Raw genomic sequence first — 25229 nt, 5'->3', positions numbered from 1 at the left:
ACCAGCTCCCTTCTAATAAATAGTTAGCGGCCTTATCGAGAGACTATTCTTCGATCTCCGCTAAAAGCATGGGCGTCTCTGGTGAAAGGGACGAGGGAGACGCTTCTCCTCCAATATTTCGAAGTACTAAATATTCAATAATTTATTCTAATTTAATTTATTTACAAACTAACATATAAATGATAATTATTATATTTATTTGGAATATAATATTCAGACTGTGAAACGATTAGAACAGAGTTCTTGATATAGCTCAGGGGGTCCGTGAAGGTAAGCAGAAAAGTAACAAATGGAATCGAAAATAATAAACAGGTTGGGCTGGGAAGTACCATTTAAATTATTTCTTTGATGTCCCTCCCCCCACCAAATTTTATATGTTAGAGATGCCAGTGGCTAAGAGTATAGATGTGGTTCGAATTTCACGCTAAGTTGTAAGTCCATGTTTAAAAGGAACATTTAATTACATACAAAAGCAACATTGTTTGTATGAGTATGAATGTAAGTAAATATTTATTGTAAATAATAATAATTATATATTGTAAGTTATAATTTCTGTTTACTAATCTACTCCAGACAATAAATAATGTGTTTAATCTTCTAACTTTTCAGAACTGTCTGTTTTCCATCGTGGTTTATATTGAACCTTGTTCGTGTTTCCAAGCGTAAGGTTCAAACTACTAAGTTTGATAAAACAGACCAAAGAAAATATCTATCTTAAAATTCAGAATTTATTGCCATGGAGTGCTAATTTTATACAAAGAAAAAGAGTGTAACAGGTGAAAAATATCTGAGAAATGGTTATGTTTTTAAATGTTTGTTTTCTAGATGCTTAAATCATAATACTTTTAAAGAAAGAAAGCGTTAAATATTTTGTTGCAATTATGTATTGTAAGTTCATGGTATATTAAATTGTAGCGAGTTTTTAATTTTAGTGATTTAAGTTGAAGTTTAGTTTTGCATTTTTCGCATGTTGTAGTAAAGTGAGTTCATAAACAAATTGATTACCCGCAAAGGCAATTTGTAATTTTGAATCTAGGTCTCTTGCGTTCGTTATCTGGGTTTGTAAGTCGAAATAATAATGGTTCTAATATAGCAAACGTATTCTGCAAACATTTCATTTCCTTTTTGAGAAATGAGGTAACTATAAATTTGTTGACTATTTTTGTGTGATATTGCATTTCGTGCTCAATAATGATTTATTTTTTGAAATATTTCATATTGCATAAAATAGTAGTTGAATTAAGCATGTTAGTAAGAGGAGGAAGAAGAAAAGAACTACTGCTATCGCATTGCGTTGTTTTTGCAATATAATCGTTTGGAATTTACGTACTAAATTAAGAGTCTTCATCCCGGCGAAATTAAAATACCGCTAATTTTACAGTAATTATGTGATATCTTCAAATAGATAAAAGATAATTGAATATGGAACAAGAGCGCCCTAGACAATATTATTTTGCATGAGGTACCGTTACCACAAATCACCTAGTAGCTTTCCGTTTTCAGCCGTTTAAAAACGCAAAAATAAATGCCGATTTTCAAAATGGCTCGAAATCGAAAGCAGATAAATGAGTCGTGATAACGGTTTCTCATGTAAAATAATATTGTCTAGGGCGCTCTTGTTCCACATTTCGATTATCTTTTATTTATTTGAAGATATCACATAATTACTGTAAAATTAGCGGTATTTTAATTTCGCCGGGATGAAGATTCTTAATATATTGTGCTGTGCTACTTGGAGATGTTAGTCAAGAAATAGTAAACAAGAGTTGTATTAAAAAGTTTATATCATGCTATTTTTATTATACAAAATATGATTAATGGCTTAAGATTTCAGAAATACTTCATCCTGTTTTTTAGTGCATTTTCAAACGAAAATCAAACGAATTTCAATTGAATTTGTTGTAAACGTTTGAGGTGTTTATAAGGTGAGGGTTAAGGCGTGCTAGTCGCCAATACATAACAGGATTATTTGTTTCGTTCTCCATTGTGCTTGTACGAAGCCGTAATATTTACTTTAATCACTGGAATTAAAAGAAATGTTAAAAATCTGACCCAGAGACAAATTGAATCTGTGTACATTTTTTATATTTTTGTTTTCATTATTGAGTTCTTTAATTATTAGAAGTACAGTATATTGCTAATAAATAAAGTAGAATGTTTTCTACATTGAGTTATTTAACATCCCCAACCAATTTAATAGAAATAATTAACCCTTTTAGGATTTATGGCGTAGTTAACTTTTGTTACCATGGCCATGTATCGTCTTCGATCGTTTATTTAGATTCTATAAGAGGTATTTAAGCCTTCTTTTTTTCTTTCTTCATTGGTCAACCTCCAAGATGGACCAAAGAACACCCCAGATGTGTTTTGGAACCGGATGGTCAACTTGACGGCACCAAGTGAGGGCGGAGGTGCGTGACTTTTTTTTTTTCTTAAGGCAAATTTTAAGAATTTTTCACGCTTTTTTTTAAAATCCCTACGTGAAACCGGGGTCGGACCCGAGGAGCGCATGTGTTCCGAGGAAGTGAGTTTTTCAGAAAAAAATCCTGTTTTTTCCCTATTTCTCCGTTTCAGGTCTATGATACGGACATGTGAGTGGTACCGTATATATAAAAATGAGTCATCTTCAGACTTTCAAAAATGTCTCCCGACCTTAGTTTTCAAGGTACAAGATTGATATTTTACACACGTATTATGGACTTAACAACGTATTTTTTTAAAAAATTCAGAGCCCTACGTCAACACAGGCCCGGGTCAGAGGGGCGCAAAAATTTTATTTATTTATTTTTTTTTAATCTCCCATTTTTTCCCGATGTTCCCATTTCTGGTGTATAATATGGACAAACAAGTGGTACCGTTGGAAAGTATGCTCTATCCTGAAGAAAGAAAAAAAAAAAAAACGAGGTATGAACCATGATCGTACGATAAATAGTAATTAAGCAATAGATGTTTAAATGAAAGTCTAAAATTTATCTCAACAAATGGAAATCCTAAAAGGGTTAAAAAATATATATATTTTTAAATGGAATAGAAACAGAAGAAAATGCCTTAGAAGATGATATTAGAAGGAAAAGTTATCAAGATCAATAAGAGTTATTTTATACAGATTACGTACAAATCTATTACCTATTAATTAGAAAATTAAACACAAAAGATACATATTTATTTTTACGTAATGAATATACTGGTATTTTAAATCATATAACATTTAATGCCAACTTTATAAAAAATACTTAATGGTAACAATCCAATATGTTACTATTATATTATGTGTTCCGTCAGTCTAGTTTAATAGCCCAGATATACTTATATAGAGTTAACACTCACATATTTTCATTCACCTTGTAAATGTGATTTACTCAATTGAAAGTTGTAAACAAAAGAAAATGTGAGTTAGATAAGCAATTCAACTGCCAACCGTTCTGAGTTAAGAATAGAGTTGTTTTCTCATATAAATGCGTGACAGTTATTCTTTTAAATTTAATTAATTTTTTAAAGCGTTAAATAGAATGAAACTCGCTAGTAAAAGACTATTCTTTTCATTTATACAATTGTAATTGCTATCTATGAAAAAATATAGAAGAGTCTATTTGAGACTTCTTAAATTTCATTGTTCCTTTATTGTGCCATCAGTGTAAAGTGAACCCTTCATTTCAAATGACTTGTTTATCTCTACAGGGTTCCTACTGGTCAGAAAAATCAAGGGAAAGTCAGGGACATTTTATAAAATGTTTTCTAACATTAATTGTGTACCAATTTCAGCTTAGATAACCATTATAATGGACGTTGTTCAGATTTTTGTGGAAGGTAAGTGGAATGTAGGTCTGAATAATTGATTACTATTTGTCTCTATAGAATAAATGTTCTTATGTATAAATATTCAACGTTATTTTATTCCTTATTTATATGTCAATGTCATCCAATACCTATCTTGAAAAGTTGGAAATTTCCTGCCAAAGGTCAGAGAGAAGTCAGGGAAATAGATTTCTCCAGATTAGTAGGAACCCTACATTACCATTTGTTTGAGCTACAATGACCGTTGTGAGTTAGAATTTTACAAAATATTCTGTTGGACGAACGTGAAATCTGAAATTGTGATTGACCTACTAACTCCGTCCGTCGCACAGTACTTAAGCTTCTTATGATATAATTTTATTTACAAACACAGATACATTTTTATGTGAAGCGCATTGTTACATTGTCTGTTTTTAGTTTTTTTTTAAATGCATTTCGCTGTCACATCAAGAGTAGAACTTTTCTTGTTCACTTTTTGTGATAACTTTGTATATTAACTTTTCATAAATAAACATTTTTAAATGACTTTAGCTTCTAATTAACACGACTATATAACAAATGCTTTTCATAACTAAGTGGTGTAAATACAATGTAATGGTAAGTGTAATTCCAAGTTACAGCTGTTCAGAATCCTTCCGATTTTCCAGAGGGACTTTAAAGTTAAGTAAATTAATGTTTAATTCAAATTATATGACTATCAAGCACGTTTATGTTTCTATTACATCATTTTTACCTTGTTCTTCTATTACTCTTTTATAACATCTCATTTCCCTGACCATCTTAAAGAAAATTTATCAATCTCTGTCGAAGTCCTTTCCTATATTCGTCTGTGAAAAGTTGCATAGCATACAGCTTTGTTCCTTGAAGTGGGCCATCCGTTAAGAAATTGCTAGATAAATAAATGAAGGAACATGACTGCGCGTTATCATATTCGTATTGGAAGTACTTATTATGCAGAACCTACCATTTATTGTAATAACTAATGTAATCATGTTTTTATATTGCTTTGGAACGTGATACAAAGTTGAATCATAAGTGTTGCAATGATTCTGGTACACAATATACCTGTATTTTACTACAGTACAAGAAGGTTAACATTCAAAATATAGGGGTCGCGACGGCTCAGTGGTAGAGCGTTCATCTCTGGTGCTTGGGGTCTCGGGTTCGATCCCAGAACCCGCCAAGTGAACTTTGTGGTGGACAAACACCGTGTGCGTGGGTTTTCTTGGGGTTCTTCCGTTTCCTCCCACTTTCTTCATTCCACCATTTCATTCATCACTCATCATCACCGTCTCCTTTAGCCTAACCGAATAATCGTGGGACGTAAAACTCAAATATTTCATTTTTTCATTTCATTCAAAATATAGTCCCTCGTTTTAACTGTCTATAGCCACCTTGTGCTGTTTCCTCGATTCTATATCAATACCACGTCTTGTCCTTAGAGGCAGAGAGGTCAATCACTGTCGTTTCCACATCCTGCTGATTGATGAAGACTCGTGATATAATCCGAACGGACAAGGTCAGAATTATATGCTGGATGTGGTATCAGTTCAATGCCACCAAGCTCTTGCTCTTTTTTTTTTTTTTTTCCCGAACCAAATGTAGTTTTGGTATAGTGCAGCACATGTTCACTCCAACTGTTCGTAGTGAAGGTCAGTATTGATGGTACGATCGTTAGAAACGAACTCGAAGTGAATTACCCTCTCGTAGTTCCATCACACACACAAGGTGACTTCATGGTTGAAACGACCCTGTTTGACAACCGGTTCTGGAAGTTGACCTTTGCTCAACCTGTTTCTGCACATTCAGATTTCGAAAAAAAAAAAAGGAAAAAAAAGAACAATTTTTCGTCTCATATGACAATCCATTTCAGAAAATTCACGTCACACGGATTTTGCAGCAGTTGTCGGCACGTAGGCCTCAGTTGGGGTGAACTTGTGAAGGTTTTCCCGAATTCGTAAAGGTTACACACTACAGTGGACTGGTACATGCCGACTAGGTTTGACAGTCGTCGTTTACTGATGGATCGATTGTTCTCAATGGTGTGTCGTATGACCTTAGAATCTGTTACCCTGGGGCAGCCAGAACTTTGCCAATGTTCGACATTTTTACAGCCTGAACGGTATTTCTGGAATTAACGAGTTGCCGTGCTGTGTCTTACTGCACCTCCCCCTTAAGCATGACAAATATTTGGGTTGCTGCCGCAATGTTATGCTCGAGCTCGAACTCGTACGGTAACAATTCACGTATCAGATGTTGTTAAGCACTTACCATCAATGCCACGCTACCGTATGGGCCAATTTGACCTAGTACTTACAGTAGATGACGGCGCCTGCTGTTAGGAATGTGTAAGTATTGGAAAACTTACAACTTACCCTTGTAAACCTACCTACATTACTAAAGTAATTTAAAAAATAGCTAGATTAAAAATTAACGCCAGGCAAAGTATTATGAATCCTCGTGCGGGGAATGGAAGCAGTTCTTTTTTATTGCTTATAACAACTACTAAAACATTTTTTTTAAAAAAGAATTATGTTGGACTTGTGTATGTGTTATAATAAAAATATAACATATTATACTTAATTGAGCTATAAAACTGAAATACATAGAAATTATAGACCCTTGTCATAACTGTCCCGTGTTAGAATTGCCGTACATCATTCTATTTTAAACGGTTCAAACGTTTCTTAACTTTGGCCGGTTTATGGATAAAAAACGGTAACATTTTAGAAATTGCTTCCCTCTGCTAGAAGCGGAATCTTTGAAAACTGAATGACGTATCCACCTATTTTCATATACTGAACAGTTTGTGTACTGTTTCATCTCCGTAACATGAGAAGCTCGTGAGATTATATTTTTGACGTAACTTTTAATCCCTCATCTCCTTTACGCTACTATTTTAATGAAAATAGCATGAAAAAATCTAGCCCGAGCGAAATGCTATGTTCAAAAATTGATTTGAAAATGGTCAGCTGTTTTCCCATTATGATGAATTAGACTTCCAAGATGTCATTTTTATATATTAAGAAAAAATTACAATTACAAATTGTTCCCGTTCCTCCCTTAAAGGAGGAATTTTCGAAAACACTGAAACATGGATGCCTTAATTTTTAGTTGACTTTAAATACCATTTCACACCTCTATTTAAGTGAATTTTTACATTAGACATTTTCTGAATAAATAGTGGGAAATTTTAATAATTTCAAAATTGTCTCCTTTAGGAGTGGAATTTTTGAAAACACACTGAACATGTATGCCCTTAATTGTAGTAGAGTTCAAATCTCGAATTGTATACCTTAAACTGAAGCAAATCCTTACATTTGGTATTTTCTGAATAAATAGCAAGAAATTCTAATACTATGAGAACCTCTCCCTCTTCCTCTCTGAGGAGCGGAAGTTTTGAAAACACGTATATTCCCTTAATTTTTTTTTATTTAGTAGTTTAAATGCTGAATTTCACATTTCTAGCTTAAGCGGATCCCCACTTTGGGTATTATCTAAACAAGTAATGGAAAATCTGAATATTAAAACAATTGCCTCCCTTTGTGCGCAGAATTTGGAGAAATATTAAAACACGTGTTCAAGTTTAATTTTCCTATCTGCAGGAACTTGGAAGATACACGATTTTTGAATAATAAACTTTCTTAGGACTTTTAGTTCCGAAAACCTTTTGTTAACTCTTGTCAAAATGAATTTGGTGTTCAAAATTTCACGTCACTGCCTATAATAGTATAGCCTGAGTGATTAAGAGTCACTCACTTCTATTGTTGTCAGGGGCGTCATTTCAGACTTCGTTTGAGGGGGTGCAAAAGCACCACCGACATAAGATTTTCACGTTTTGTACTAGTACGGTATATTAGTAGACAATCGGTTAAAGTATATGTGTTCCTCAAACTCTTGGGGGGCAATTGCCCTCCTATCCCCTAAATGATGCCCCTGATTGTTGTATATAATACTGTAGATTGCATAATGTAAAATGTTGTTTTTTCGATAAATGTGCGAAGAACCCGTAACTAAGAGGACTAGCTCGGGAGAGTAATGCTCCCGGAAGTAGAAACGACAAACACATTTCTGATTGGTTGGCGTTATCCACTTCATGCCACGTTGTATTCAAATAGCAGACAACAAACACTTGCTGTTGTCGGCCTCAGTGGCCGAGTGGACTAGCACTATATGCTAATAATAAAATCCTCTTTTGGCGCGAGTTCAAACCCCGCCCGAGGAAAGTTTTTTTTTTTTTACATTTTTATAACACTTATTAAATTAAAATAATAAGAAAATAATACTTAAAAAAGTGATTTATTTATTTTTATGCAGGTAAGTAGTTGTAGTACTTATGCCCTTGTACTCCATGATATAGGGTCGTTTTGTTCCCCTTGTACTTCATGATATAAATTTTGTGACCAACTTAAAACAACTGGCTAGGATAGCGCGTAAAACAGTTGTCTAGAGTAGCGCGTGGAAAAACGTACTTCCGGGAGTATTACTCTCCCGAGCGGGTCGTGTAACTAAGCGTCTTCATTCCAGATATACAGTAAAGATAAAAAACATGATTTCAGAGTATATTGTTAATACGCACGCTTAAGAATATAGTTAGAAATGCAACAAATAGGGAATACAAATATTTACCTATGAAGTAATACTTTACAAAAACCTAAAATCTCCGTAAGGTGTTAATTAAAATAAAAGTAACGTTCTCTTTTGTCGAAAAATATTTCTTCACGACCATTTGTTTGGTGCAACGGGTCACTAAAGCTCGAACACACATCTTTCTGACGGTCAGATGCGTAGAGTGATTATTGTAAGAGGCACCACTTCCTATGCAACGAATGGAAATTCATTTTTCTCCCAGAATGCCACAAAACTGACTCGAGCGCCTCTACTGGCAGGAGTCGTAAGTCACTTGCATCGTCTGCTACTAGCATCCACATCCACTCTACGCTAGCATCGTCTGCTACCAGCAGCGAGAACACCGTCTTGTCATGTTCTCGTTCTCGCTCATAAAGCCTTCCCCGTACTTCTAATGGCTAGCGCGTGCCATTGGTGTACATGGTCCCGAGTTCAATCACCAGACGTAAGAGCGCAAAAAATTAATTTCACAATCATTTACTTTCATTAATCATCCGTCATCTTTAGCCTCAAGCGCAGAAGTTATATTAAAGAGAGAGAGAGAGAAGGAAAGACAAAATTTATTATGCCAGTAGTTTCGAGTAGCATATTCTTATTAATATCATATTGTACTTAAATTCTTAAATACCAAATTAATATCAGTATAGCATATTTATTGTAGGAGAGCTTTAAAGTGGTACTATCTAATTTTATAAGGAGACATGTTGACTAAGTTGGTAAGCTCTGGTAGTTCCTTTAGCTTGCGTCAAGCGGGTTTTGTGGTTGACAAACAAAAACGTGTACGTGAATTTTCTCGGTATTCTGCCGTTTCCTCCCACTTTTCATTCCACCGTTCATTCATTGCTGTCATCACCTTCTGCCTCGATGCATATTTAAGTAACATTAAAGTAATAATAATTAGAATCCCGCCTTCTTAATATATAATATGACACACGAAGTAGAGGTCTGCACGAGCTCAGGCTGAGCCCGCGGGCCGGACTCGGGCTTACAAAGCATATATCACTTCATTAAATTTTTAAATATACAACCGTATTTCTCGAGCTTAACTTTGTAAATATGCTCTACACCAACATTTATTGGACCGTTCTTGCTGGAAAACTTTTAAAACACAACTGAAAAATTAAACCTCTAATTGCTGTAAACAAAAGTACAATTTTCAGTTTATTAAGTTTCTGTAATTCAGGCTTATTTGATTATCACACGGGCTCGGGCCTAAATGCTAAAACATATTTCGAACTCGGGTCGGGTCTGACATTATAATTTCATTAAAAATTCCAGCCCGTGCAGACCTCTAAGATGAAGTCACGGCGGTACCCACACAAAAGGATATTTATAAACACAAGGAACTTACTACACACACGAAAACAATGGCATTACTCTAGCAGACGATTCTACTACATTATGGTATAGTCCGCAGCAAAAAACCTACAACATGAGCATGTAAGTTTATTGTAAAACTACGCCTAACAGCACAGGGAATCAACATAACGTCTAAGTGGCACGAATCAAAAACCTCGGCGTCCTCCCGTGCACACATATTTTGAGCAAAAGACTTTGTCGTTTCACAATAAACTTAGATGCTCATGTTGCAGGTTTTTTGCTGCAGACTGCATATCTACATTTTCAGGTTAGGTTAGAGCTTTGTATTTCTTTTAGCAGATTATGCACTAAATGAGGAGGTCCATTACTGCTTGCAGATTGACTTCAGAGGGCTTAGTATAAATACAATGTACACGTATGGCATAAAAACTATATACAGTGCATGAAATAGAACCAACTTATGCTAGCTGGCAACTAAAAATCACGAATGCTATCTAACCGAGTCAGGGCAGGAACGCAGCAGGAAGACCTGAGCGGCGGCGAGGGGCTGCATTGGTAGGAAGCACGCGCGTCAGCGACGAGGTGTACACGCATAAACGATGATAGTGGAAAAGCATACTTACACATACAATACTTTCACTCTCACTCAAAATTCATTTCAATATGATGTGCACTGGCAGTAATTACTTATATTAACACTCTCATTCCTTCACGAAAAACGTTTCACATCATATTTCACCTATAAATATTCTATTTGGTAGATCCGTCTGCTCGAGTAAACCCAAAATAATTTCGATCAGTCCTATTCTACTTTAATACTCTAGTCCAGGGATGCAAATAACCACTCACCCAGGACGAGTGGTCCATCTGGCGAATATTTAACATAGGATGTCTATTGACCTGGAAAACTTGGAATTTGTTTTTCTACCTGGAAAAGCCTGGATTTTTCTTAATTTTACATGTTTCACTGCATATAATAGAAAAATCCTAACTTTTTTTTTAAGGATGATGGCGACCAAAGGGATATCTGATCTAAGTTCTGGCACTGCCTCCGCTTGCTTGTGTCAAATTTTTATATATATATATATATATATATATATATATATATATATATATATATATATATATATATATATATATATATATATATTGTACGCTTCCTGTGGCAGAGATCCCATAGACCTCTTGACAGTCTTTAGGTGGAAATTTTATCCATATCTTGTGGCAGTTCGAAAATATTTTTTTGCTACATTAATAAATCTAGAAATCACGGAAACTTTTCCTTTAGGAAATTTTACGAAAAAGTAAGGGACCAGTCAGGAAAAACAGTACTTAAACTGGAAATCAAGGAAAATTGGGAAGTTTTACTCAAGAAGTGAAACATTGTTTTATGTTTTGCCTATTTGTTAAGAAATGCCGAAACTGAAACGCGAGAGGGATATCAAGAGATATGATTAGTTAAAGGTGAGAACTCTGCTTTTTGCCAGTTACTGCACAATTTTCTCAACTATATATATATATATATATATATATATATATATATATATATATATATATATATATATATATATATATATATATATATATATATATATATATATATATACACCTGGAATTTCAAACACCTAGTAGACACCCTGTAATATCATACCGAAGGTAAGTAAATGATTTCTATGGTGGAGTGTGTGCTAGTAGCTTTTCCTCTGGGCTAGTAAAAGTTTTGTTGCTTATTTGCATCCCTGCTCTAGTCCCTTATATACAGCCAAGGAAATACCTACCTGTCTTCCTTATTACATAACAGCCTCGTAGTATAATTCAACTGGGATTGCTCCTCAGAGGAAAATGCTAGCAGTAGTTACGATTAAAATAAATTGTAGGTTTCGTGTCGAAGTACCCACAGAACGCCTATCTGTTGCGAGTTCGAATCCAGTTCAACCTTGATCGTAATACATCTCTTGTCTGCTTTAGCCTAACAAATTCACCAATAATAATAATAATGTGCATTGAACTAATGAATTCAAGTTGTATCACAAACTTCAACTTTGTATAAAGGCTTCAAAACAATTCACCGATTTGATAAATATACATTTAATATTGGTTGTATTTGTTTATAGAATCTTCATATCGTACACGAATGGATCAGTCAAGTAATATTGTTACTTCCACTGTCAAAGGTGTAAGAATTTGAGCAATGATAGAATGACTTTATTTTTATGCAGACAGATTTACTTCCCTTCCTTATTTTTGATCCTGTTATCTTTCGAAGACCGCTCTGTCGTAACTTTTTAACTGATGTAGATATTCTTCCATTTTGTCATAATGTTTAAAGATAAGCGCAAAACTATACCATTGTATCGTTTGCAGTAAATTTTTCTTGAACGCACCGAAAACAAATTAATCTGAATGTAATGGCGGAAATACGTCATACTTGACCCATCCATTAGTCCTTTCCTCTCTGAGTAACTATCAAGGCAAAAATTAAATACTGATGCGACGGTTGTAGAGAACTTTTTTTTTTTTTTTAAATCGATGAATATATGAGTCTATTTAGTTAAATCCTTCAACAATACCTGGAACATACATACTTGATATAGAAATCGATTAGATAACACAGCGCGTTCAGTGCACAAGTGAATGAAATCCATTTCTTAAAAATCATTTTGAACGTATCTCTTCTTCAGGATCTCCACCGAAACTCCTTATAGAGCTTAAAAGATTCATAGCTTTGTCTTCTTTTCTATTAACTTTGGTAACTCAACTTGTTTCCCTTGTGCACTAATCGCCCCGTATTCATGCCTTTGGCCCACTAGGTTCCAGGTTCGATTCGCGGTGGAAGAACCTTTGAAGGTTTTATCGTATGACAATAATCACTCTACGGTCAGATGATTGTCTCAACACTACTTCACAATGCAATCAGCTGAACTTTGCCTGAAAAATGGCTTTCCTTGAGTTTCTGCAGAATTATACTACAGACACCTCTGAATAACGGACACCAATGGGACATGAATTTTAGTCCGTTATTGAGAAATACCCGTTGCAGAGAGGTTACAGAAATTTAATTTCTCACAACGGTAATTGTGTGCTGTAATATCCACTAAATACATTGTGTATGAACGTAAGTATGTAAAATTCAATATAAAATACTCTATTTAGTACTTATTTGAATTACTGGGAGGGATGAAGGAGAAATTCATTTCTGTTAAATAATATTTTTGCTGGGGAATGTGTTAATATATTCGTATACCGGTACTGCAAAGATAATGTGTGTATGTTAATTTTCTTAAGTACATGTCATCACCATGTAAGCGTTTCTCATTTAAATTCTCAGAACCTTCTCAAAAGATGCGTTAGGAACCAACTAACCGGCTAAACTCTTTTGTTCAGCGAAAAATGCATACTTTTTCCTCTACAAGGATAAAACTCATTTGCAAGTACCCTCTGAGAATCCTCAGTACAGTTGCGGAAGAAACATATATATATATATATATATATGTGTGTGTGTGTGTGTGTGTGTGTGTGTGTGCGTTTGTATACTGACGTGGCATCTTCGTTGGCGGAATGGGTGAAAAGGAATATGGGAGTGCATATGTTTATTGACCCAGCTCCAATCACAAAGAATATCCTCTTAGAGAGAGTGAAAAAGGAAGCCGGGAAAAATCCAACCCAGACTTGTTCCAGTATCATAAGAAAAAGGAAAATGTTGCTTTAAAAAAAAAAGTAAAAGAGGAAACATTGCTCGTTGAAAATGTTATTGTAAAACAAACAATGTTTGTGTTGCTATCTATGAAATTGTCGGGAAAGATTCAAGGCCCAGAGGCAAAAGGACTAAATTTGTCAGGGAAGGGAAGATAGTTCGCATAGAATTCTTGCTCATACGACTGACCCTGCATGAGTGTTGTCGCGTATTGAAGGTTTTTTAGGATTTCCACCAGAAAGCAGTTTATTGCGGGCAGAAAAAAAAGAAGAATTTCATCGTGAAGCTTCTCTGTTTAATGGTTCACCAGGTCTAGACTCATGATAGATACGCTTGTGAGGAATAATATATCGCAGAACCGAGAATAATTCCTGTCCGTTATGAAGAGGTTATTGAAACGTCTGTGGGGGAAAAGTACTGTCCGCGTTCGTATCTGAGAGTGTCTGTAAAAAGGAGGGTTTTATTCCATAAGGGAACATATATTTTTGTCGGGACAAAAAATGTGTCCGTATTATAAAGGTGTCCGTTAAGGGAGGTTTCACTGTACTACATGCACTTCACTTCGGATCCTGGTAGAGGAAACTGCAGAGTAATAAGCAATGCATGGCTCTTGGCTATAGGTGATGCCTCCAGATGATTGTGGTGCATCAGACTTGTTCGTTTGTATTAGAAACAACCTTGTACATTACGAGTTTTTGCTTTCTTTTTTTGAACCTCCGTTAGGCACCAAGAGAATCACATAAAATGACGAAACGAGAATAAGACAAAACTTGATTGGACGTCTTCCAACTCTCACATTAATACATAAACTGCCCTTCAATCATTGGAAATGCAATCGAAACGTCCGCGAAGTATAATTCCATTTTTTCGGGAGGCTAATTTTGAAATTTCAGAGAACTCAACAGACACTTAAGAAATCGTAGTTTATGCTTTCACGACTCACATGAACTGACGAGAACTGAAAGCTTTCGTTACATTTTCATGATTCACGCTTCACCAAAGTCGTCTGCCGTCATTGTTTTCATCCCAAGCCTCCCTCGTCGTGTACATCATGTAGCTCACACTTGGCGAGTGTTCTTAGTGTTTGAGGGAACGTGGAAGTTGCATGCAAGAATCGAATTACATCATGTAGTTCACACTTGGCAGGAATTACATCATGTTGTTCTTACTTGGCGGGTGTTCTTAGGATTTCAGCAAACTCAGTAGCTGCCTCCAGGAATCGAATTACATCATGCAGTTCATACTTGGCGGGTGCTTTTGTTACAGTCGATATCACAAACTAGGGACGCTACAATATCACAAACATCGAAGAAAAACCGAATTTTATAGGGTTCTAGAACAATAATAATGCAAATGAGACGGATAGGGCAATACACATCCAAAGTACCTTAATGTCGAATACTAGGCAGTGGCGTAAGTACCATAGCACGAAACCTCGCAATGCGGGGGGCTGGCCGACACTTCCAAGGGAGCCCTTCACTCTAGCCTTCTAATAAGTCGAATCAACATGATTTTCAGTTTGGTATTAGTGCAATGTTCTTCCACCTTCCGCTTTTTTCGTCTATCTTTGGAAGGCTTGACGTGTAGGTCAAGCACCGCGAACAAGAAAAGAGGGAAAGTCGGTTCAGTCGGCTTTTATAGCCTATATATTTTTCTTCGGCGGGAAATATTGAATCAAACTTTAGAAGTAACGTCTACAGGGTGTTTCGAAACAAGACCGACAACGTTTGGGAGGTGATTCCTGGCACCAAGATAAGACAAAAAGTTAGACCAAACTGGATGCACAAATGCTTCCTTTCGGAGTTATAGGCTGCCGAAAACATGTAAAAATGAACTTTGAAGGTCCATAGCTCCAAAACTATGGGACCTATCGTAGTCGGCTCAAGACTTCACTTAGAAACAAGTATGTGCCCTATCCAAAAATGTATGTTTCAGTATCCTAAGGTACTTCTACAACAATTTTTATACAGGTAGTTTGGCTACGGGCATACAAATTGAAGTACTCACAAACTACCTGTATAAAAATTGTTGCGGAAGTCCAATTATCATGGAAAGAATACCTGAAGTTAATTTGACAGCCGAAGAACTAAAAATCAATCACAGGTTCAACAAAGATAATGAGAGTGCTGTGAAAGATTTTAAATACGAGTTCATGAAGTGACACTCCGATTTGTCTTTTAGAATACCTGTGTCTAAAAGTATATTCAAAACAACACTAGTTTCAATAAGGAACAAGTTGCGAAATTCTATACAAATTAGTGCACACTAATGGCGAAATATTTTTTCCCATTATCCCGAATATTCAGCGTAGATGAGACTGGTGTATCATGTATGTTCATGTTAATCCCAAGGTGATACGTGAAAAAGGGAAACGAGTTGTGAGCAAGTTGACGTCAGGCGATAGAGTTCGGAAAATAACATTGATTTTCTGCATGAATGTTAGGGTAAGTTTGTACCACTGCTCTTCATATTTCCGCGCCAGACAGTGAGTGAGAGACTGATGGTTGGTGCTTCACTCGAGAGTATTGCTAAAGCGGAAAGTACTGGTTGGATAACGAATGATACTTTTTTAAAACTTTGTTGCAGCATTTCTTGAAATTCTATCATCCTTCCACTCAGAACCCAGTTTTGCTCATTGTTAGCAGACATAAGAAACTGAAAGTGATTCAACATGCGAGGAATCATAGTATTCACTGCTCAGTACTCTTCCACATACCACTCATAAGACTCAACCCATTGACAGGTGTTTTATGAAACTGTTTAAAGGTACATACAATGAAGCTTGTTTACTGTGGATGGTAAGAATACTGAAATAAAGATAACTGAATGCGATGTAGCTCAACTTGTTTCAGCGGCAAACCGAAAGGTTTGTCTCATGGACATTTGATATCAATGGATTTGCGTGCACCGGAATATGTCCACTGAACTCTTAGATATCCACAGACATCGACTATCTGTGCGCAAACGGGACTCGCGTTGCAAGATGATACACTGGGACTACCTGTGAAGATCTACAACCTTCAACTTCGGCAGCAGTTGAGGAAAAGAGGGACCTTGTTTGTCGTCTGCAGCAGATCCACGTTCTCCATATATGACCGAGGAATCAGGATCTTCTCGTCCATCAACTAGTAAAGAGTTCTCCATTATTGAACAGTTATCATCATTGCCGGAAAATCGCAAGAGACGTTTAGCGTCACGAAGCAGAAGAACTGGAGTGCGATAGTAACGTCTTCACCGTATAAAACGCAAATTGAAAGGAAAGTGACTTCAGCACACGAACTACCAAAGGAAGGTGGGAAGAAGTTAATGAACCAGGACACGGAGCAAGAGAAAATGCGACCGGACGAACAGGAAAGCACCACTGAATGCATTTTGTGGTGAAACGTTCAATGAAGCTGGATGTAGTGTGAATCTTGCGATAGATGGGCTCATTAAAACTGCACCCCTATCGAATCAACATATATGCATTACATATGCGATCATTTTTCAACATCGTGGTTAGGTACCCCATCCCGTAAACGTCGTCAACATCTAGTGGCCTATCTGTCGGTAAATGTCAATCGTCGATATAGCGACACGTCGAAGGATTACCGCTAGTGTATCACTGGCGGCAGGGTTTCGTCGAGTCGAAACAGGTAAATAGAGTCGGGGGTTGAAGTTACCACCGCGTAGCAGCGAGGACTTCATTTTGGTCCACGCTCCTTCGATTCGTCGCAGAAAATCACGAAACAACCAACACGAATTATCGCCAGTCATGTGCATGAGGTTACTATTATGTTTTTTTTTTTTTCTGACGACTTTTTCCTAAAGTGAGTTCTGGGGGTCAAAAGTACATCATGAAGTGAAAAATTTTGAAATGAGTGCGTATAATTGTATGAATTGAGATGATAACTGACGCCGACCATTAGAAAGTGAATATGGGAGAACTTTGAAATAAATACATACCTAGGTATATATAAAACTACATGAACTGACATAAATTAAAGGGGTACTTTCGGTTGACGTGGGAAGTTAAAATGTGCCATGATTGTAGCTTTCTGGGACTAACCAACAGGAAAATTGCCAAATGTGAATATTTTTATTTTTTAGGGGGTCTGAAGGGAGGATGAAGAATTTCCCCATGTTATTTAAATTGATCTTTTTTTTTTTTTTTTTTTTTTTTTTTGGACCTACTGTATAATCTCATGTTTGAGGTAGTTGGAATTAGAATAAAAACTTGAAATTCGGAATGCTTGTACGTTTTCGTTAGCATTACCTAAGCAAATCAGTAAAAATAAAAATTTCCAACTTAGAGTGGTTTTATGGGGAACTGAAAAATCTTTCCCATGTTATTTATATCCCTACATCCCTAAATATTGAGCACTTCCTGTAGGGCAACAATGATTAAATTTAATGTGATTGTACCTACCCGGGACTAACCGACAGATAAATTGCCAAAAGTTAATATTTTTAATTTTTAGGGGGTCTGAAGGTAGAGATGCAAGGGCTCGAAAAAAAAAGGCTTTTTTTTTTAAAAAAAACTCAGTTTTTTCTGCTTCGCTTTTTTGCTTGGGAAATTTTGGGCTTTTTTCAAAATTCTGCTTTAAATTGATAAACCAGATTTTGTTTCGCTTCTCTATAACACAAAAAGTACCGTAATTTAATTAGTGGTTGATGCCGATAATAATATAAAACCTCAAAAATAAACCATGAATTTCGAAAATATATTTCAAAGAGTTTTACTTCTCATGAATTCCAAAGGATTAACCAATGTATATAATAAAAGTTTTTTAAGCTCTTACATACAAAAGTAAGCAGGGTTGGCAAGAACCATGGTTGTTTTTGAAAATGCCAAAAACCCGTTTTTGGGCGGGAATTTAAACTAGGTTTTTTGTTTAAACCAGTTTTTTTGGTTTAGATATTTTGCTTTATGTATTTATATTACATATTGACAGAAATAAGTTTGTTTCGCCTTTGTGTTATTATGCAACAACGGGGTTATGCTGGAAGAGGTCACATAAGCTTAAAGAAGTCTGGTCAGTAAATCTCTTAAATTGGGAAACTTCCGCCCTAGCCATCGGGAAAATCCCGTCATTACTCTAAATGTAAAACAATAACGGAAAAATCCTGTTATTGCTTTGCATGTAAAATTTAAAGGTCAACGTATCATAATCAGTACGCTAAAACTGAGGTATTAAATTACAAATTTAGTACGTACATATCATTGAAAGTCCAAGCCAAGTTAATGTTGGAAGCTACGTAGGCAATCGATAAATTTTGCCAATTTCTATCAATATATTTAAGCAACCTTGGCTTTTTTATAAAGCAACAGGCATTCAGGCATGCAGAAATAAACAATTTGGTTTCGTTTCGTATGTTCAGTTTTAACATCCTTACGTAATACCGAGGTTATCAAGGAGAAGACTTTCGCTTAAAGTTACATCCGAACCGCTACTTTGTTTACGCATGAAAAAAGGGTTGTGGTTCGACCGAGAATTGAACATGGGACACCTTGATTAAAAGGTGAAAAGGAAATAAAACTAATGCAAATGGTTTGATGTGGGGAAACGTCACCATGAAGTTTACACGATTCGCATTTTTCGTTCTTTTTATTTTTTGGTTTAAACCAGTTGTTTATTAAAAAAAAAAAAAGAAAAAGAAACAGCTGGTGTAAACCAGCCAACCCTAAAAGGAAATACTTCTTTTAAAAAATACACAAATAACTAGGAAAATTCTATGTAGTATTTTTACTTCAAAATATTCCGTACCCTCTTTTTGGAACAAAATAAAATTAAACTAAAACATAAGAAAAATACTTAGATTTATATGATACACTTAAAGGCTGCACATCTAGAGCTTTTGGTTTTGTATATTCTTGAAATTCTAGTTTTATAGAACCACCATCACGGTTTACTCAGTCCTCAAGTTTTCTGAATTTTCAACAAGAGGGATTCAACATATGAAGGGTGTGAGGCAAGAACATGGTAACCCACAATTTTACTATTTTAAGAAATTAGAATTTTGTGCTGCACAATCCATTTTGAAAGTCGGAAAGCTGATATTTCACATAAGACTTTACGTGAAGGATTAAACGAAGCGGTATGTGTTGCCATCTGGTGCTGCTTGGCTCACACCCTTCATATCATTATGAAACTCTCACCACCACCAAAAAAAAAAAAAGACCACGGTATATATTTAAGTTAAGAAAAATACAACTGCACAACAAACATGACTGAGTGGAGCTTTGGCGGTTCTATCGGGAAGTCCGGGATTCAACTCAGCACTCGACCATTCTGACAACGCTTTTCTTCATTCCATCTGTGAAGTAGAAATAGTGCGTGTACTATGAGTTGGCCGATTTCCTTTCTTATTGTTTTTAAATCGTTATTGTTACTAATTACCAGCAGGGACGGTTTTGCGAAGGTTAGGGGGGCGGTCTTTTGGACTGAAGCCTGTTCCCCAAAATTACGGAATGTCTAAAACAAACGAAATATATGTTAGTCATACCTTTACTCATAAACTTTAAGCTCCCATCAAATAAAAATTACGAATGTTTAGAAAAATTAAACATTAGGAAGAAAAAAAACCTCCCAAAATACTTTTCTAAATTCCCCACTGATTCTCAGTATAAAATAATATTCAAGGTTGTATCCGGAAGATTATCGCTAAATATATAAACGAAACGAAATATTAGTTATGCCTGTACTCATAAACTTCAAGCTTCTCCCAAATAAAATTAGGACATTTTAGAAAACGAAATAATCAGAGAACCCCCCCCTTCCCGAAGCACTTTCCTAATTCCGTTACTGATTATCTGTATAAATTAGTATTCAAGGTTGTATCCGGAAAATTATTGCTAAATGGTTGCACAGCTACAATATAACATAAATGTGGAAGTACGGTTTGACGGATATATAGAAAAACGTAAGTTTAACTTTTGCGCTAGAAGCTAAGTACTAAGCTCTTAGAAATGTAACACGGATGACAAACTGAAATGATCCCGAGAAGAAAAAAATGTCGATAACTCAAAAGTTAAAATAAAGTTAAATAGCCTCTAAAATTGCCCTCAAACACTACATTCTTCATGTTACTTTAATTCGTAAAACATGTGCTCCATCCATCTTGATAGTGAATTTTAGAGCGAAATATGGCATTTAGGTCATGGAATTCTTATCTAAATATAGAATATACTATAAGAAAGCTATTTAGATAGAAAAATCATGACAATGAAAAAAAGCCAAAATTTCCAAAATTCTCGTTTTTTCCCCAAAAGCCGGCTTTTTATGTGAAAAAAACCATCGATTCAAAAAAGCCGGCTTTTTTGCATCTCTATCTGAAGGGGAGATGAAGAAATTCTACATGTTATTTAAATGGGTCTTATTTTGGACTTATAATCTCATATTTTAGATATTTGAATTGGAATACAAACATTGAAATTCGGTATACTTGTACGTTTTCGTTATCGTTACCGAAGTAAATCAGTAAAAATAAAAAAAATCAACTTTAGAATAGTGTTATGGGTAGTGTTGTAAAAAAACGTTTTTTTTCTGTGAAGTTTTTTTTTTCAATAAAAAACATCGTTCTTTTTCATGTTTTTTTCAAAAGTCTGTTTTTTTTCTGGCAACTATTATTTATTGATTTATGTCGCAGATCATTGAAATAATCAACAGAACTTGAGTCGAAGATCTCGTAACTTACAAATCGTTTGTTTCTTTGAACCTATACGAGCAAAATTGTGTGATTATTCCTTTCAGCCCCAGGTCATTTTTGGCGTTTTCCTACATTTCCAGTTAGTGAATTATTGCTCAAAAACTATTCATTCGATTGATATGGTTAAGACCTTGTTTTTAAGAAAATGGATGTGGCTATTTTTTGGTGTAAGTTGTATTGCAGTGTTGCCAACGGGTGGGAAATTATTAAGGGAAGTGTAGGGATGAAAATTTACAAAAAATTTCCTAACCGAATTTCAAAAATTTTTTGTATCTAGCACCACTGCTGCTATATGGGTTCAAGTCACCTAAACAAATCTTTGGTGTGTTGACAAGGTACAGTGAAATTCTGAAGTCGCTGGCTTCCATTCAAAGAGGGGAAGAAAAAATTCTGTCATACACATGAAATTTTGACACTTTTTACGCCTCAGAAGCAAAAATCAAATATGACGGGGTACAACTTCTCTAATTATCCTTTTGAAACTTTTTATGGTGCGTTCTGTAGGGCAAAGAGAAAGCTTTCAGGTAGTGGTACGTTTGTTTCAATGTAGCCAGTAAGATGGTAATAATAGAGGGGAAAAGGGAAATTTTCTGAATTTTTCACCTAATAGCGGGAATTAATTGTTTTGGCTGGAAACGCTTCCGTCAGACAGACGAAAACTATCTGAAAATAAACCGTAGTGCTCCAAGAATATATCGTACAAGTATCATGGCGATATATAACAAAGTAAGCATGAAATTTTAAAAAAATCTCATTCTACCTCAGAAATTCACCATTTTCTTACCATTTCCAGAACATGGTTTATTATAAACCTCAACTGTACTTCCCCTAATTATTCTAGTATAACTTTTTATGGTGCGCTGTGTAGGCTAAGGATGAGGCTATTAGACACTGGTACATTTGTTCGAATGTAGCCAACAAGAAGGAAATAATAGAAATAAAAAAGGGAATTTTTCCCAAAATTTGCCCCTAAAATCTGGAATTAAAATTTTTTGTAGCTAGCAACACTACTATCAGACACACACAAACTATCTTAAAATAAGCTTTGGTATCCCTCTAATATATCCTACAAGTATTGTGACGATATCTAATAAAGTAAGCATGCCAATAAAAATATCTCATTCTACCTTTAAAAAAATTACAGTTATCTTTCCAATTAGAGAACAAGGTCCACTGTAAACCTCAACTATACTTCCCCTAATTATCCTATTGAAACTTTCTATAGTGGGTTGTGTAGAGCAAAGACGAGACTTCCAGATACTGGTACGTTTGTTCCGATATAGCCAACAAGAGGGAAATAACAGAGACAAAACATATATTTTTTCCAAAATTTCCCGCTAAAATCTGGAATTAAAATATTCTGTAGCTGGCAACACTGCTACCAAACAGACGCAAACTATCTTAAATTAAACATTGGTACACCACTAATATATCCTACAAGTATTATGGCGATATTTAAGGAACAAAGCTTCTAATTACCAAAAATATATTACGGTAAACAGGAAAGTAAGGGAAAACTGGAAAAATCAAGGGCTAGAACCTAAATACGAATTTTACGTGCACCCGCTAATTACCCCATTGCAACGATCTGTACTTTCGTTTGTTAAATAAGGACAAATGTTCGATTGGCGTAAGTTGACTTGCACTCGGACGTATAGGTACGGATTTGTAAACAAAAATTTCTAATATTTTGCCAAAATATAGGAGAATTTTAATTTCCCTAATTGGCAACACTGCGCGCAGGCCCGTCCAATTGATGTCAACAGTTAGGTATCCATCCGAGGTATCTACCTGGCAAGTCTTAAGAATGTCTTTCTACAACGAAGGAAGCTACAGGGAAAAAAAGTAAAGGAAATTCGAAATTAGGAAATTCTCGAATTTTTGACTGGGGTTAAATTTGAGAAGGAAATTGGACACCAGAAGAAAAAGAAATTAATATGATAAACTATAGTCCAACCACATTTTGCAAGAATAATATCCCGATATATTAATTAGTGTCCACACTGGAGCGGATTAAACAAGTGACACACCTGATGTGCCATTTTGGCCACCTGGGCCACCGAGTATACATTTGATTACATTTTTTTGACTACTAACTCGTGTTGTTGTTGTAGTTATAGTCTCGACTAATAATAATATCGTTGTAAACAATAACTTTATAAGGAAAATTTTCTCTCCTTTTTACATCTTAGTTCCAATACTGTTGGTGAGAAATGTAGTGTTTCAAAATAAATTTTGAGGTTTAAGTCTTCGTAGTACTTATTACATTTTACGTACAATTATAAGCAATGAGCAGTAAAAGAGCACCTCAAACAGTCTTTGCTACAAGTGTTTAATGTGAGATTCATTCGTCACACGGAACACATCTAGTCGATAGGCGAGAAAGGCCCATAAACTTTCCGCCATATGGCACAAAACACATTCAATTTAGGGGAGTTTCGTTTCAATTGTACCATCTCCTGAGGATTTGCTGACGGTCAGATGCAAACATTATGAGTGTTCACATTAGCTCTTAGGTGAAAAGTCGATTTATCACTGAAGACGACACGATCCAGAAAATCTTCATTGTTATGCAGGAATATTTCACTTGCGAAATTGGCACGAAAAGCGTAGTCTGTAGGCTTTAGACTTGTAGCAACTGCAAACAATAAAGACGTAGTTGCAAGCGTCTCCTTAATATTCTTCACACAGACGGTTGCACTGCAGGTTCAGTCTTTATTAAAACACAAAAAGCTTTCTGCTCTCTAGTCTCCATCTTTGCTACTTGCTCTTTCTAACGGCAGACAGAAGAAACAATGCATGTACATGCGTGCGTACAAAACTGTTTGAGTTGCTCTTTCATTTGATATAATATTTATAATTGTAATAGATACTACAAAGATTCAAAACCCTAATATTAATTTTGAAACACCCTGCATTAGTTCAAATTGAGTCATCCTATATTCAGGTCCTAGTCAATTTGTCGCCTCGTGCAATGGCATAATTTGCCGCCTCCCCCTTTCTCCAGAAAGAACAAATCTTAGAAGTCATAATTTTAAGTATGCTACTCCAGCATGAACAACAAAGGTGATGTAAGTGCAGTCGCACTCAGAAAGGCTTAAATACTTACTAAAAATGCAATTCCGTTGTGTCTGTTTTTTTCTTTAAATGTTAATCTATTATGATAGTTAAAGCAAACACACCTGCAGAGAAAAGATGGTAATCCTTTTTATAGAATTCACTATCGAGCTTCAATCTCAATGTATCAGTTTGCAATTCCAGTGCAACTAGCTCTTTTATCTTTATTTCTTGATTTTTCTTCTACATCTTCTAACATGTTTTTTAAAAAAAGCTTGTTTCTATCTTCAATGATAAGGAACTTGCTTCTGACAAAAACAAGACTACTTTCATATCAAAACTGTGATAACTTACTAAATGGAACAGATATTCACTACTATTCGAGAATTGAATTCTTGCATTTGACAACAATCAAGCAATTTGTGCTCGGATTTATTCGACCATTTTCTTTAGCATTGTCTATGTGGCCTTAAACTAATGCAACCTAAACATAATTTATGAATGTTGTAGGCCTATTCAAATAGGTCAGCTTAGTAAATGTAACTACCATCATCATGAAGTTTGTTTCCAACAAGAAATATTTAATTTAAATAATATACTTATGACTGATTTTGCCGGACCATCCAAGCTTGCCGTTCCACGCAAATGCACGTGTTGCATATATACAGTGGCGTATTTAGGGGGCTTCCGGGGTTAAGCCCCCCCCGAAATCTTACTATAGTAAAGTATATGAAATATCTTGCAGAATTTTTACATTTTCAGGCAACCCCCCCCGAAAGTTAGCAAAGTCCCTCCCGAAACAAAATCGTAAATACGCCACTGCATATATGGCTCTGCATATCATATATATCTAGTCGACAAATTATTTATATATGACATTTAGAAAAATACTATTAGGCAAATTAGTATTAGTTTTTACCTTTAGACAACTTATTGGAATTTTATACTGTTCGTGACATTATTTTCGTACTTATTAAAGGCCTGCATTCACGAAAAAACAAAATTTCAATTCTACGTTTATTTCTTAGTTGATATTGATGAAAAC

General features: G+C 35.3%; 1 protein-coding gene across 8 annotated transcripts in view; it reads left to right on the top strand.

The window, feature by feature from the left end:
- The window catches only part of LOC145675464 (uncharacterized), a 209781-nt gene extending 206187 nt beyond the window's left edge, over window positions 1-3594 (top strand). For all 8 annotated transcript variants that reach the window (XM_081745895.1, XM_081745901.1, XM_081745899.1 and 5 more), the window contains one exon: window positions 610-3594. The gene's annotated coding sequence lies outside the window, so the exon portion shown is untranslated. The remainder of the gene's footprint in view (window positions 1-609) is intronic.
- The last annotated feature ends 21635 nt before the right edge of the window (window positions 3595-25229 follow it).

The sequence above is a fragment of the Thermobia domestica genome, chromosome 18 (assembly GCF_964235325.1).
Source record: "Thermobia domestica chromosome 18, izTheDome1.hap1.1, whole genome shotgun sequence".
Taxonomy (NCBI): domain Eukaryota; kingdom Metazoa; phylum Arthropoda; class Insecta; order Zygentoma; family Lepismatidae; genus Thermobia; species Thermobia domestica.
Note: the sequence above shows the minus strand (reverse complement) of the source record. Positions and strands in the feature narration are given on the sequence as shown.